Source organism: Gnatocerus cornutus, chromosome 8, assembly GCF_029298725.1.
Source record: "Gnatocerus cornutus isolate USDA-ARS CGAHR chromosome 8, icGnaCorn1.1, whole genome shotgun sequence".
NCBI lineage: Eukaryota > Metazoa > Arthropoda > Insecta > Coleoptera > Tenebrionidae > Gnatocerus > Gnatocerus cornutus.
In genome coordinates, this window is record NC_142240.1 from 14,177,139 (window position 1) to 14,191,058 (window position 13,920).

A 13,920-nucleotide genomic window follows, 5' to 3' on the forward strand; every position below is an offset into this window, starting at 1 on the left:
TTGGTTCGGAATGTTTTTCTGTTGATCCCGTCTCTATTTCTGTTTGTTCGGAATGTTTTACTGTAGATCCCGTTTCCATTTTTGTTGGTTCGGAATGTTTTTCTGTTGATCCCGTCTCCATTTCTGTTGGTTCGGAATGTTTTACTGTAGATCCCGTTTCCATTTCTGTTGGTTCGGAATGTTTTACTGTAGATCCCGTTTCTATTTCTGTTCGTTCGGAATGTTTTTCTGTTGATCCTGTCTCCATTTCTGTTGGTTCGGAATGTTTTTCTGTTGATCCCGTCTCTATTTCTGTTGGTTCGGAATGTTTTACTGTAGATCCCGTTTCCATTTCTGTTGGTTCGGAATGTTTTACTGTAGATCCCGTTTCCATTTCTGTTGGTTCGGAATGTTTTTCTGTTGATCCCGTCCCCATTTCTGTTGGTTCGGAATGTTTTTCTGTTGATCCCGTCTCTATTTCTGTTGGTTCGGAATGTTTTACTGTAGATCCCGTTTCCATTTCTGTTGGTTCGGAATGTTTTTCTGTTGATCCTGTCTCCATTTCTGTTGGTTCGGAATGTTTTTCTGTTGATCCCGTCTCTATTTCTGTTGGTTCGGAATGTTTTACTGTAGATCCCGTTTCCATTTCTGTTGGTTCGGAATGTTTTTCTGTTGATCCCGTCTCCATTTCTGTTGGTTCGGAATGTTTTTCAGTTGATCCCGTTTCCATTTCTGTTGGTTCGGAACGTTTTTCTGTTGATAACGTCCCCATTTCTGTTGGTTCGGAATGTTTTACTGTAGATCCCGTTTCCATTTCTGTTTGTTCGGAATGTTTTACTGTAGATCCCGTTTCCATTTCTGTTGGTTCGGAATGTTTTACTGTAGATCCCGTTTCTATTTCTGTTCGTTCGGAATGTTTTTCTGTTGATCCTGTCTCCATTTCTGTTGGTTCGGAATGTTTTTCTGTTGATCCCGTCTCTATTTCTGTTGGTTCGGAATGTTTTACTGTAGATCCCGTTTCCATTTCTGTTGGTTCGGAATGTTTTTCTGTTGATCCTGTCTCCATTTCTGTTGGTTCGGAATGTTTTTCTGTTGATCCCGTCTCTATTTCTGTTGGTTCGGAATGTTTTACTGTAGATCCCGTTTCCATTTCTGTTGGTTCGGAATGTTTTTCTGTTGATCCCGTCTCCATTTCTGTTGGTTCGGAATGTTTTTCAGTTGATCCCGTTTCCATTTCTGTTGGTTCGGAACGTTTTTCTGTTGATAACGTCCCCATTTCTGTTGGTTCGGAATGTTTTACTGTAGATCCCGTTTCCATTTCTGTTTGTTCGGAATGTTTTACTGTAGATCCCGTTTCCATTTCTGTTGGTTCGGAATGTTTTACTGTAGATCCCGTTTCTATTTCTGTTCGTTCGGAATGTTTTTCTGTTGATCCTGTCTCCATTTCTGTTGGTTCGGAATGTTTTTCTGTTGATCCCGTCTCTATTTCTGTTGGTTCGGAATGTTTTACTGTAGATCCCGTTTCCATTTCTGTTGGTTCGGAATGTTTTTCTGTTGATCCTGTCTCCATTTCTGTTGGTTCGGAATGTTTTTCTGTTGATCCCGTCTCTATTTCTGTTGGTTCGGAATGTTTTACTGTAGATCCCGTTTCCATTTCTGTTGGTTCGGAATGTTTTTCTGTTGATCCCGTCTCCATTTCTGTTGGTTCGGAATGTTTTTCAGTTGATCCCGTTTCCATTTCTGTTGGTTCGGAACGTTTTTCTGTTGATAACGTCCCCATTTCTGTTGGTTCGGAATGTTTTACTGTAGATCCCGTTTCCATTTCTGTTTGTTCGGAATGTTTTACTGTAGATCCCGTTTCCATTTCTGTTCGTTCGGAATGTTTTACTGTAGATCCCGTTTCCATTTCTGTTGGTTCGGAATGTTTTTCAGTTGATCCCGTTTCCATTTCTGTTGGTTCGGAACGTTTTACTGTAGATCCCGTTTCTATTTCTGTTGGTTCGGAATGTTTTTCTGTTGATCCCGTCTCCATTTCTGTTGGTTCGGAATGTTTTTCAGTTGATCCCGTTTCCATTTCTGTTGGTTCGGAATGTTTTACTGTAGATCCCGTTTCTATTTCCGTTCGTTCGGAATGTTTTTCTGTTGATCCTGTCTCCATTTCTGTTGGTTCGGAATGTTTTACTGTAGATCCCGTTTCCATTTCTGTTGGTTCGGAATGTTTTTCTGTTGATCCCGTCTCTATTTCTGTTTGTTCGGAATGTTTTACTGTAGATCCCGTTTCCATTTCTGTTGGTTCGGAATGTTTTTCTGTTGATCCCGTCTCCATTTCTGTTGGTTCGGAATGTTTTACTGTAGATCCCGTTTCCATTTCTGTTGGTTCGGAATGTTTTACTGTAGTTCCCGTTTCTATTTCTGTTCGTTCGGAATGTTTTTCTGTTGATCCTGTCTCCATTTCTGTTGGTTCGGAATGTTTTACTGTAGATCCCGTTTCCATTTCTGTTGGTTCGGAATGTTTTTCTGTTGATCCCGTCTCCATTTCTGTTGGTTCGGAATGTTTTTCAGTTGATCCCGTCTCCATTTCTGTTGGTTCGGAATGTTTTACTGTAGATCCCGTTTCCATTTCTGTTGGTTCGGAATGTTTTACTGTAGATCCCGTTTCTATTTCTGTTCGTTCGGAATGTTTTTCTGTTGATCCTGTCTCCATTTCTGTTGGTTCGGAATGTTTTTCTGTTGATCCCGTCTCTATTTCTGTTGGTTCGGAATGTTTTACTGTAGATCCCGTTTCCATTTCTGTTGGTTCGGAATGTTTTTCTGTTGATCCCGTCTCCATTTCTGTTAGTTCGGAATGTTTTACTGTAGATCCCGTTTCCATTTCTGTTTGTTCGGAATGTTTTACTGTAGATCCCGTTTCCATTTCTGTTGGTTCGGAATGTTTTTCTGTTGATCCCGTCTCTATTTCTGTTGGTTCGGAATGTTTTACTGTAGATCCCGTTTCCATTTCTGTTGGTTCGGAATGTTTTTCTGTTGATCCCGTCTCCATTTCTGTTGGTTCGGAATGTTTTTCAGTTGATCCCGTTTCCATTTCTGTTGGTTCGGAATGTTTTTCTGTTGATCCCGTCTCCATTTCTGTTGGTTCGGAATGTTTTACTGTAGATCCCGTTTCCAGTTCTGTTGGTTCGGAATGTTTTACTGTAGATCCCGTTTCCATTTCTGTTGGTTCGGAATGTTTTACTGTAGATCCCGTTTCCATTTCTGTTGGTTCGGAATGTTTTTCAGTTGATCCCGTTTCCATTTCTGTTGGTTCGGAACGTTTTTCTGTTGATCCCGTCCCCATTTCTGTTGGTTCGGAATGTTTTTCTGTTGATCCCGTCTCCATTTCTGTTGGTTCGGAATGTTTTTCTGTTGATCCCGTCTCTATTTCTGTTGGTTCGGAATGTTTTACTGTAGATCCCGTTTCCGTTTCTGTTGGTTCGGAATGTTTTACTGTAGATCCCGTTTCTATTTCTGTTCGTTCGGAATGTTTTACTGTAGATCCCGTTTCCGTTTCTGTTGGTTCGGAATGTTTTTCTGTTGATCCCGTCTCCATTTCTGTTGGTTCGGTATGTTTTACTGTAGATCCCGTTTCCATTTCTGTTGGTTCGGAATGTTTTACTGTAGATCCCGTTTCTATTTCTGTTGGTTCGAAATGTTTTACTGTAGATCCCGTTTCCATTTCTGTTGGTTCGGAATGTTTTATTGTAGATCCCGTTTCCATTTCTGTTGGTTCGGAATGTTTTTCTGTTGATCCCGTCTCTATTTCTGTTGGTTCGAAATGTTTTACTGTAGATCCCATTTCCATTTCTGTTGGTTCGGAATGTTTTTCTGTTGATCCCGTCTCCATTTCTGTTGGTTCGGAATGTTTTTCAGTTGATCCCGTTTCCATTTCTGTTGGCTCGGAATGTTTTTCAGTTGATCCCGTTTCCATTTCTGTAGGTTCGGAATGTTTTTCTGTTGATCCCGTTTCCATTTCTGTTGGTTCGGAATGTTTTACTGTAGATCCCGTTTCCATTTCTGTTGGTTCGGAATGTTTTACTGTAGATCCCGTTTCCATTTCTGTTGGTTCGGAATGTTTTACTGTAGATTCCGTTTCCATTTCTGTTGGTTCGAAATGTTTTTCAGTTGATCCCGTTTCCATTTCTGTAGGTTCGGAATGTTTTACTGTAGATTCCGTTTCCATTTCTGTTGGTTCGGAATGTTTTACTGTAGATCCCGTTTCCATTTCTGTTGGTTCGGAATGTTTTTCAGTTGATCCCGTTTCCATTTCTGTAGGTTCGGAATGTTTTTCTGTTGATCCCGTTTCCATTTCTGTTGGTTCGGAATGTTTTTCAGTTGATCCCGTTTCCATTTCTGTTGGTTCGGAACGTTTTTCTGTTGATCCCGTCCCCATTTCTGTTGGTTCGGAATGTTTTACTGTAGATCCCGTTTCCATTTCTGTTGGTTCGGAATGTTTTACTGTAGATTCCGTTTCCATTTCTGTTGGTTCGGAATGTTTTACTGTAGATCCCGTTTCCATTTCTGTTGGTTCGGAATGTTTTTCAGTTGATCCCGTTTCCATTTCTGTAGGTTCGGAATGTTTTTCTGTTGATCCCGTTTCCATTTCTGTTGGTTCGGAATGTTTTTCAGTTGATCCCGTTTCCATTTCTGTTGGTTCGGAATGTTTTACTGTAGATTCCGTTTCCATTTCTGTTGGTTCGGAATGTTTTACTGTAGATCCCGTTTCCATTTCTGTTGGTTCGGAATGTTTTTCAGTTGATCCCGTTTCCATTTCTGTAGGTTCGGAATGTTTTTCTGTTGATCCCGTTTCCATTTCTGTAGGTTCGGAATGTTTTTCTGTTGATCCCGTTTCCATTTCTGTTGGTTCGGAATGTTTTTCAGTTGATCCCGTCCCCATTTCTGTTGGTTCGGAATGTTTTACTGTAGATCCCGTTTCCATTTCTGTTGGTTCGGAATGTTTTACTGTAGATTCCGTTTCCATTTCTGTTGGTTCGGAATGTTTTACTGTAGATCCCGTTTCCATTTCTGTTGGTTCGGAATGTTTTTCAGTTGATCCCGTTTCCATTTCTGTTGGTTCGGAACGTTTTTCTGTTGATCCCGTCCCCATTTCTGTTGGTTCGGAATGTTTTACTGTAGATCCCGTTTCCATTTCTGTTGGTTCGGAATGTTTTACTGTAGATTCCGTTTCCATTTCTGTTGGTTCGGAATGTTTTACTGTAGATCCCGTTTCCATTTCTGTTGGTTCGGAATGTTTTTCAGTTGATCCCGTCTCCATTTCTGTTGGTTCGGAATGTTTTTCTGTTGATCCCGTTTCCATTTCTGTTGGTTCGGAATGTTTTACTGTAGATCCCGTTTCCATTTCTGTTGGTTCGGAATGTTTTACTGTAGATCCCGTTTCCATTTCTGTTGGTTCGGAATGTTTTACTGTAGATCCCGTTTCCATTTCTGTTGGTTCGGAATGTTTTTCAGTTGATCCCGTTTCCATTTCTGTAGGTTCGGAATGTTTTTCTGTTGATCCCGTTTCCATTTCTGTTGGTTCGGAATGTTTTACTGTAGATCCCGTTTCCATTTCTGTTGGTTCGGAATGTTTTACTGTAGATCCCGTTTCCATTTCTGTTGGTTCGGAATGTTTTTCAGTTGATCCCGTTTCCATTTCTGTTGGCTCGGAATGTTTTTCAGTTGATCCCGTTTCCATTTCTGTAGGTTCGGAATGTTTTTCTGTTGATCCCGTTTCCATTTCTGTTGGTTCGGAATGTTTTACTGTAGATCCCGTTTCCATTTCTGTTGGTTCGAAATGTTTTTCAGTTGATCCCGTTTCCATTTCTGTTGGTTCGGAACGTTTTTCTGTTGATCCCGTCCCCATTTCTGTTGGTTCGGAATGTTTTACTGTAGATCCCGTTTCCATTTCTGTTGGTTCGGAATGTTTTTCAGTTGATCCCGTTTCCATTTCTGTTGGTTCGGAACGTTTTTCTGTTGATCCCGTCCCCATTTCTGTTGGTTCGGAATGTTTTACTGTAGATCCCGTTTCCATTTCTGTTGGTTCGGAATGTTTTACTGTAGATCCCGTTTCCATTTCTGTTGGTTCGGAATGTTTTTCTGTTGATCCCGTCTCCATTTCTGTTGGTTCGGAATGTTTTACTGTAGATCCCGTTTCCATTTCTGTTGGTTCGGAATGTTTTACTGTAGATCCCGTCTCCATTTCTGTTGGTTCGGAATGTTTTTCAGTTGATCCCGTTTCAATTTCTGTTGGTTCGGAACGTTTTTCTGTTGATCCCGTCCCCATTTCTGTTGGTTCGGAATGTTTTACTGTAGATCCCGTTTCCATTTCTGTTGGTTCGGAATGTTTTACTGTAGATCCCGTTTCCATTTCTGTTTGTTCGGAATGTTTTACTGTAGATCCCGTTTCCATTTCTGTTTGTTCGGAATGTTTTACTGTAGATCCCGTTTCCATTTCTGTAGGTTCGGAATGTTTTTCTGTTGATCCCGTTTCCATTTCTGTTGGTTCGGAATGTTTTTCAGTTGATCCCGTTTCCATTTCTGTTGGTTCGGAACGTTTTTCTGTTGATCCCGTCCCCATTTCTGTTGGTTCGGAATGTTTTACTGTAGATCCCGTTTCCATTTCTGTTGGTTCGGAATGTTTTACTGTAGATTCCGTTTCCATTTCCGTTGGTTCGGAATGTTTTACTGTAGATCCCGTTTCCATTTCTGTTGGTTCGGAATGTTTTTCAGTTGATCCCGTTTCCATTTCTGTTGGTTCGGAACGTTTTTCTGTTGATCCCGTCCCCATTTCTGTTGGTTCGGAATGTTTTACTGTAGATCCCGTTTCCATTTCTGTTGGTTCGGAATGATTTACTGTAGATCCCGTTTCCATTTCTGTTGGTTCGGAATGTTTTTCTGTTGATCCCGTCTCCATTTCTGTTGGTTCGGAATGTTTTACTGTAGATCCCGTTTCCATTTCTGTTGGTTCGGAATGTTTTTCTGTTGATCCCGTCTCCATTTCTGTTGGTTCGGAATGTTTTACTGTAGATCCCGTTTCCATTTCTGTTGGTTCGGAATGTTTTACTGTAGATCCCGTTTCCATTTCTGTTTGTTCGGAATGTTTTACTGTAGATCCCGTTTCCATTTCTGTTTGTTCGGAATGTTTTACTGTAGATCCCGTTTCCATTTCTGTTGGTTCGGAATGTTTTACTGTAGATCCCGTTTCCATTTCTGTTGGTTCGGAATGTTTTTCTGTTGATCCCGTCCCCATTTCTGTTGGTCCGGAATGTTTTATTGTAGATCCCGTTTCCATTTCTGTTGGTTCGGAATGTTTTACTGTAGATCCCGTTTCCATTTCTGTTTGTTCGGAATGTTTTACTGTAGATCCCGTCCCCATTTCTGTTGGTTCGGAATGTTTTACTGTAGATCCCGTTTCCATTTCTGTTGGTTCGGAATGTTTTTCTGTTGATCCCGTCTCCATTTCTGTTGGTTCGGAATGTTTTTCAGTTGATCCCGTTTCCATTTCTGTTGGTTCGGAACGTTTTTCTGTTGATCCCCTCTCCATTTCTGTTAGTTCGGAATGTTTTACTGTAGATCCCGTTTCTATTTCTGTTGGTTCGGAATGTTTTTCTGTTGATCCCGTCCCCATTTCTGTTGGTTCGGAATGTTTTACTGTAGATCCCGTTTCCATTTCTGTTGGTTCGGAATGTTTTACTGTAGATCCCGTTTCCATTTCTGTTGGTTCGGAATGTTTTTCTGTTGATCCCGTCCCCATTTCTGTTGGTTCGGAATGTTTTTCAGTTGATCCCGTTTCCATTTCTGTTGGTTCGGAATGTTTTACTGTAGATCCCGTTTCTATTTCTGTTCGTTCGGAATGTTTTTCTGTTGATCCTGTCTCCATTTCTGTTGGTTCGGAATGTTTTTCTGTTGATCCCGTCTCTATTTCTGTTGGTTCGGAATGTTTTACTGTAGATCCCGTTTCCATTTCTGTTGGTTCGGAATGTTTTACTGTAGATCCCGTTTCCATTTCTGTTGGTTCGGAATGTTTTACTGTAGATCCCGTTTCCATTTCTGTTGGTTCGGAATGTTTTACTGTAGATCCCGTTTCCATTTCTGTTGGTTCGGAATGTTTTTCTGTTGATCCCGTTTCCATTTCTGTAGGTTCGGAATGTTTTTCTGTTGATCCCGTTTCCATTTCTGTTGGTTCGGAATGTTTTTCTGTTGATCCCGTCTCCATTTCTGTTGGTTCGGAATGTTTTACTGTAGATCCCGTTTCCATTTCTGTTGGTTCGGAAGGTTTTACTGTAGATCCCGTTTCCATTTCTGTTGGTTCGGATCGTTTTTCTGTTGATCCCGTCCCCATTTCTGTTGGTTCGGAATGTTTTACTGTAGATCCCGTTTCCATTTCTGTTGGTTCGGAATGTTTTACTGTAGATCCCGTTTCCATTTCTGTTGGTTCGGAATGTTTTACTGTAGATCCCGTTTCCATTTCTGTTGGTTCGGAATGTTTTACTGTAGATCCCGTTTCCATTTCTGTTGGTTCGGAATGTTTTTCTGTTGATCCCGTCTCCATTTCTATTGGTTCGGAATGTTTTTCAGTTGATCCCGTTTCCATTTCTGTTGGTTCGGAACGTTTTTCTGTTGATCCCGTCCCCATTTCTGTTGGTTCGGAATGTTTTACTGTAGATCCCGTTTCCATTTCTGTTTGTTCGGAATGTTTTACTGTAGATCCCGTTTCCATTTCTGTTGGTTCGGAATGTTTTACTGTAGATCCCTTTTCCATTTCTGTTGGTTCGGAATGTTTTTCTGTTGATCCCGTCTCCATTTCTGTTGGTTCGGAATGTTTTTCAGTTGATCCCGTTTCCATTTCTGTTGGTTCGGAACGTTTTTCTGTTGATCCCGTCTCCATTTCTGTTAGTTCGGAATGTTTTACTGTAGATCCCGTTTCCATTTCTGTTTGTTCGGAATGTTTTACTGTAGATCCCGTTTCCATTTCTGTTGGTTCGGAATGTTTTACTGTAGATCCCGTTTCCATTTCTGTTGGTTCGGAATGTTTTTCTGTTGATCCCGTCCCCATTTCTGTTGGTTCGGAATGTTTTACTGTAGATCCCGTTTCCATTTCTGTTGGTTCGGAATGTTTTTCTGTTAATCCCGTCCCCATTTCTGTTGGTCCGGAATGTTTTATTGTAGATCCCGTTTCCATTTCTGTTGGTTCGGAATGTTTTACTGTAGATACCGTTTCCATTTCTGTTGGTTCGGAATGTTTTTCTGTTGATCCCGTCTCCATTTCTGTTGGTTCGGAATGTTTTTCTGTTGATCCTGTCTCCATTTCTGTTGGTTCGGAATGTTTTTCTGTTGATCCCGTCTCTATTTCTGTTGGTTCGGAATGTTTTACTGTAGATCCCGTTTCCATTTCTGTTGGTTCGGAATGTTTTTCTGTTGATCCCGTCTCCATTTCTGTTGGTTCGGAATGTTTTTCAGTTGATCCCGTTTCCATTTCTGTTGGTACGGAACGTTTTTCTGTTGATCCCGTCCCCATTTCTGTTGGTTCGGAATGTTTTACTGTAGATCCCGTTTCCATTTCTGTTTGTTCGGAATGTTTTACTGTAGATCCCGTTTCCATTTCTGTTGGTTCGGAATGTTTTACTGTAGATCCCGTTTCCATTTCTGTTGGTTCGGAATGTTTTTCTGTTGATCCCGTCTCCATTTCTGTTGGTTCGGAATGTTTTTCAGTTGATCCCGTTTCCATTTCTGTTGGTACGGAACGTTTTTCTGTTGATCCCGTCCCCATTTCTGTTGGTTCGGAATGTTTTACTGTAGATCCCGTTTCCATTTCTGTTTGTTCGGAATGTTTTACTGTAGATCCCGTTTCCATTTCTGTTGGTTCGGAATGTTTTACTGTAGATCCCGTTTCCATTTCTGTTGGTTCGGAATGTTTTACTGTAGATCCCGTTTCCATTTCTGTTGGTTCGGAATGTTTTTCTGTTGATCCCGTCTCCATTTCTGTTGGTTCGGAATGTTTTTCAGTTGATCCCGTTTCCATTTCTGTTGGTTCGGAACGTTTTTCTGTTGATCCCGTCTCCATTTCTGTTAGTTCGGAATGTTTTACTGTAGATCCCGTTTCCATTTCTGTTTGTTCGGAATGTTTTACTGTAGATCCCGTTTCCATTTCTGTTGGTTCGGAATGTTTTACTGTAGATCCCGTTTCTATTTCTGTTCGTTCGGAATGTTTTTCTGTTGATCCTGTCTCCATTTCTGTTGGTTCGGAATGTTTTTCTGTTGATCCCGTCTCTATTTCTGTTGGTTCGGAATGTTTTACTGTAGATCCCGTTTCCGTTTCTGTTGGTTCGGAATGTTTTTCTGTTGATCCCGTCTCCATTTCTGTTAGTTCGGAATGTTTTACTGTAGATCCCGTTTCTATTTCTGTTCGTTCGGAATGTTTTTCTGTTGATCCTGTCTCCATTTCTGTTGGTTCGGAATGTTTTTCTGTTGATCCCGTCTCTATTTCTGTTGGTTCGGAATGTTTTACTGTAGATCCCGTTTCCATTTCTGTTGGTTCGGAACGTTTATCTGTTGATCCCGTTTCCATTTCTGTTTGTTCGGAATGTTTTACTGTAGATCCCGTTTCCATTTCTGTTGGTTCGGAATGTTTTACTGTAGATCCCGTTTCTATTTCTGTTCGTTCGGAATGTTTTTCTGTTGATCCTGTCTCCATTTCTGTTGGTTCGGAATGTTTTTCTGTTGATCCCGTCTCCATTTCTGTTGGTTCGGAATGTTTTACTGTAGATCCCGTTTCCATTTCTGTTGGTTCGGAATGTTTTTCTGTTGATCCCGTCTCTATTTCTGTTTGTTCGGAATGTTTTACTGTAGATCCCGTTTCTATTTCTGTTCGTTCGGAATGTTTTTCTGTTGATCCTGTCTCCATTTCTGTTGGTTCGGAATGCTTTTCTGTTGATCCCGTCTCCATTTCTGTTGGTTCGGAATGTTTTACTGTAGATCCCGTTTCCATTTCTGTTGGTTCGGAACGTTTTTCTGTTGATCCCGTCCCCATTTCTGTTGGTTCGGAATGTTTTACTGTAGATCCCGTTTCCATTTCTGTTTGTTCGGAATGTTTTACTGTAGATCCCGTTTCCATTTCTGTTGGTTCGGAATGTTTTTCTGTTGATCCCGTCTCTATTTCTGTTTGTTCGGAATGTTTTACTGTAGATCCCGTTTCCATTTTTGTTGGTTCGGAATGTTTTTCTGTTGATCCCGTCTCCATTTCTGTTGGTTCGGAATGTTTTACTGTAGATCCCGTTTCCATTTCTGTTGGTTCGGAATGTTTTACTGTAGATCCCGTTTCTATTTCTGTTCGTTCGGAATGTTTTTCTGTTGATCCTGTCTCCATTTCTGTTGGTTCGGAATGTTTTTCTGTTGATCCCGTCTCTATTTCTGTTGGTTCGGAATGTTTTACTGTAGATCCCGTTTCCATTTCTGTTGGTTCGGAATGTTTTACTGTAGATCCCGTTTCCATTTCTGTTGGTTCGGAATGTTTTTCTGTTGATCCCGTCCCCATTTCTGTTGGTTCGGAATGTTTTACTGTAGATCCCGTTTCCATTTCTGTTTGTTCGGAATGTTTTACTGTCGATCTCGTTTCCATTTCTGTTGGTTCGGAATGTTTTTCTGTTGATCCCGTCTCCACTTCTGTTGGTTCGGAATGTTTTACTGTAGATCCCGTTTCCATTTCTGTTGGTTCGGAATGTTTTACTGTAGATCCCGTTTCTATTTCTGTTCGTTCGGAATGTTTTTCTGTTGATCCTGTCTCCATTTCTGTGGGTTCGGAATGTTTTTCTGTTGATCCCGTCTCTATTTCTGTTGGTTCGGAATGTTTTACTGTAGATCCCGTTTCCATTTCTGTTGGTTCGGAATGTTTTTCTGTTGATCCCGTCTCCATTTCTGTTGGTTCGGAATGTTTTACTGTAGATCCCGTTTCTATTTCTGTTCGTTCGGAATGTTTTTCTGTTGATCCTGTCTCCATTTCTGTTGGTTCGGAATGTTTTTCTGTTGATCCCGTCTCTATTTCTGTTGGTTCGGAATGTTTTACTGTAGATCCCGTTTCCATTTCTGTTGGTTCGGAATGTTTTTCTGTTGATCCTGTCTCCATTTCTGTTGGTTCGGAATGTTTTTCTGTTGATCCCGTCTCTATTTCTGTTGGTTCGGAATGTTTTACTGTAGATCCCGTTTCCATTTCTGTTGGTTCGGAATGTTTTTCAGTTGATCCCGTCTCCATTTCTGTTTGTTCGGAATGTTTTACTGTAGATCCCGTTTCCATTTCTGTTGGTTCGGAATGTTTTTCTGTTGATCCCGTCTCCATTTCTGTTGGTTCGGAATGTTTTTCAGTTGATCCCGTTTCCATTTCTGTTGGTTCGGAACGTTTTTCTGTTGATAACGTCCCCATTTCTGTTGGTTCGGAATGTTTTACTGTAGATCCCGTTTCCATTTCTGTTTGTTCGGAATGTTTTACTGTAGATCCCGTTTCCATTTCTGTTCGTTCGGAATGTTTTACTGTAGATCCCGTTTCCATTTCTGTTGGTTCGGAATGTTTTTCAGTTGATCCCGTTTCCATTTCTGTTGGTTCGGAACGTTTTACTGTAGATCCCGTTTCTATTTCTGTTGGTTCGGAATGTTTTTCTGTTGATCCCGTCTCCATTTCTGTTGGTTCGGAATGTTTTTCTGTTGATCCCGTCTCTATTTCTGTTGGTTCGGAATGTTTTACTGTAGATCCCGTTTCCATTTCTGTTGGTTCGGAATGTTTTACTGTAGATCCCGTTTCCATTTCTGTTGGTTCGGAATGTTTTTCTGTTGATCCCGTCCCCATTTCTGTTGGTTCGGAATGTTTTACTGTAGATCCCGTTTCCATTTCTGTTTGTTCGGAATGTTTTACTGTCGATCTCGTTTCCATTTCTGTTGGTTCGGAATGTTTTTCTGTTGATCCCGTCTCCATTTCTGTTGGTTCGGAATGTTTTACTGTAGATCCCGTTTCCATTTCTGTTGGTTCGGAATGTTTTACTGTAGATCCCGTTTCCATTTCTGTTGGTTCGGAATGTTTTACTGTAGATCCCGTTTCTATTTCTGTTCGTTCGGAATGTTTTTCTGTTGATCCTGTCTCCATTTCTGTGGGTTCGGAATGTTTTTCTGTTGATCCCGTCTCTATTTCTGTTGGTTCGGAATGTTTTACTGTAGATCCCGTTTCCATTTCTGTTGGTTCGGAATGTTTTTCTGTTGATCCCGTCTCCATTTCTGTTGGTTCGGAATGTTTTACTGTAGATCCCGTTTCTATTTCTGTTCGTTCGGAATGTTTTTCTGTTGATCCTGTCTCCATTTCTGTTGGTTCGGAATGTTTTTCTGTTGATCCCGTCTCTATTTCTGTTGGTTCGGAATGTTTTACTGTAGATCCCGTTTCCATTTCTGTTGGTTCGGAATGTTTTTCTGTTGATCCTGTCTCCATTTCTGTTGGTTCGGAATGTTTTTCTGTTGATCCCGTCTCTATTTCTGTTGGTTCGGAATGTTTTACTGTAGATCCCGTTTCCATTTCTGTTGGTTCGGAATGTTTTTCTGTTGATCCCGTCTCCATTTCTGTTGGTTCGGAATGTTTTTCAGTTGATCCCGTTTCCATTTCTGTTGGTTCGGAACGTTTTTCTGTTGATAACGTCCCCATTTCTGTTGGTTCGGAATGTTTTACTGTAGATCCCGTTTCCATTTCTGTTTGTTCGGAATGTTTTACTGTAGATCCCGTTTCCATTTCTGTTGGTTCGGAATGTTTTACTGTAGATCCCGTTTCTATTTCTGTTCGTTCGGAATGTTTTTCTGTTGATCCTGTCTCCATTTCTGTTGGTTCGGAATGTTTTTCTGTTGATCCCGTCTCTATTTCTGTTGGTTCGGAATGTTTTA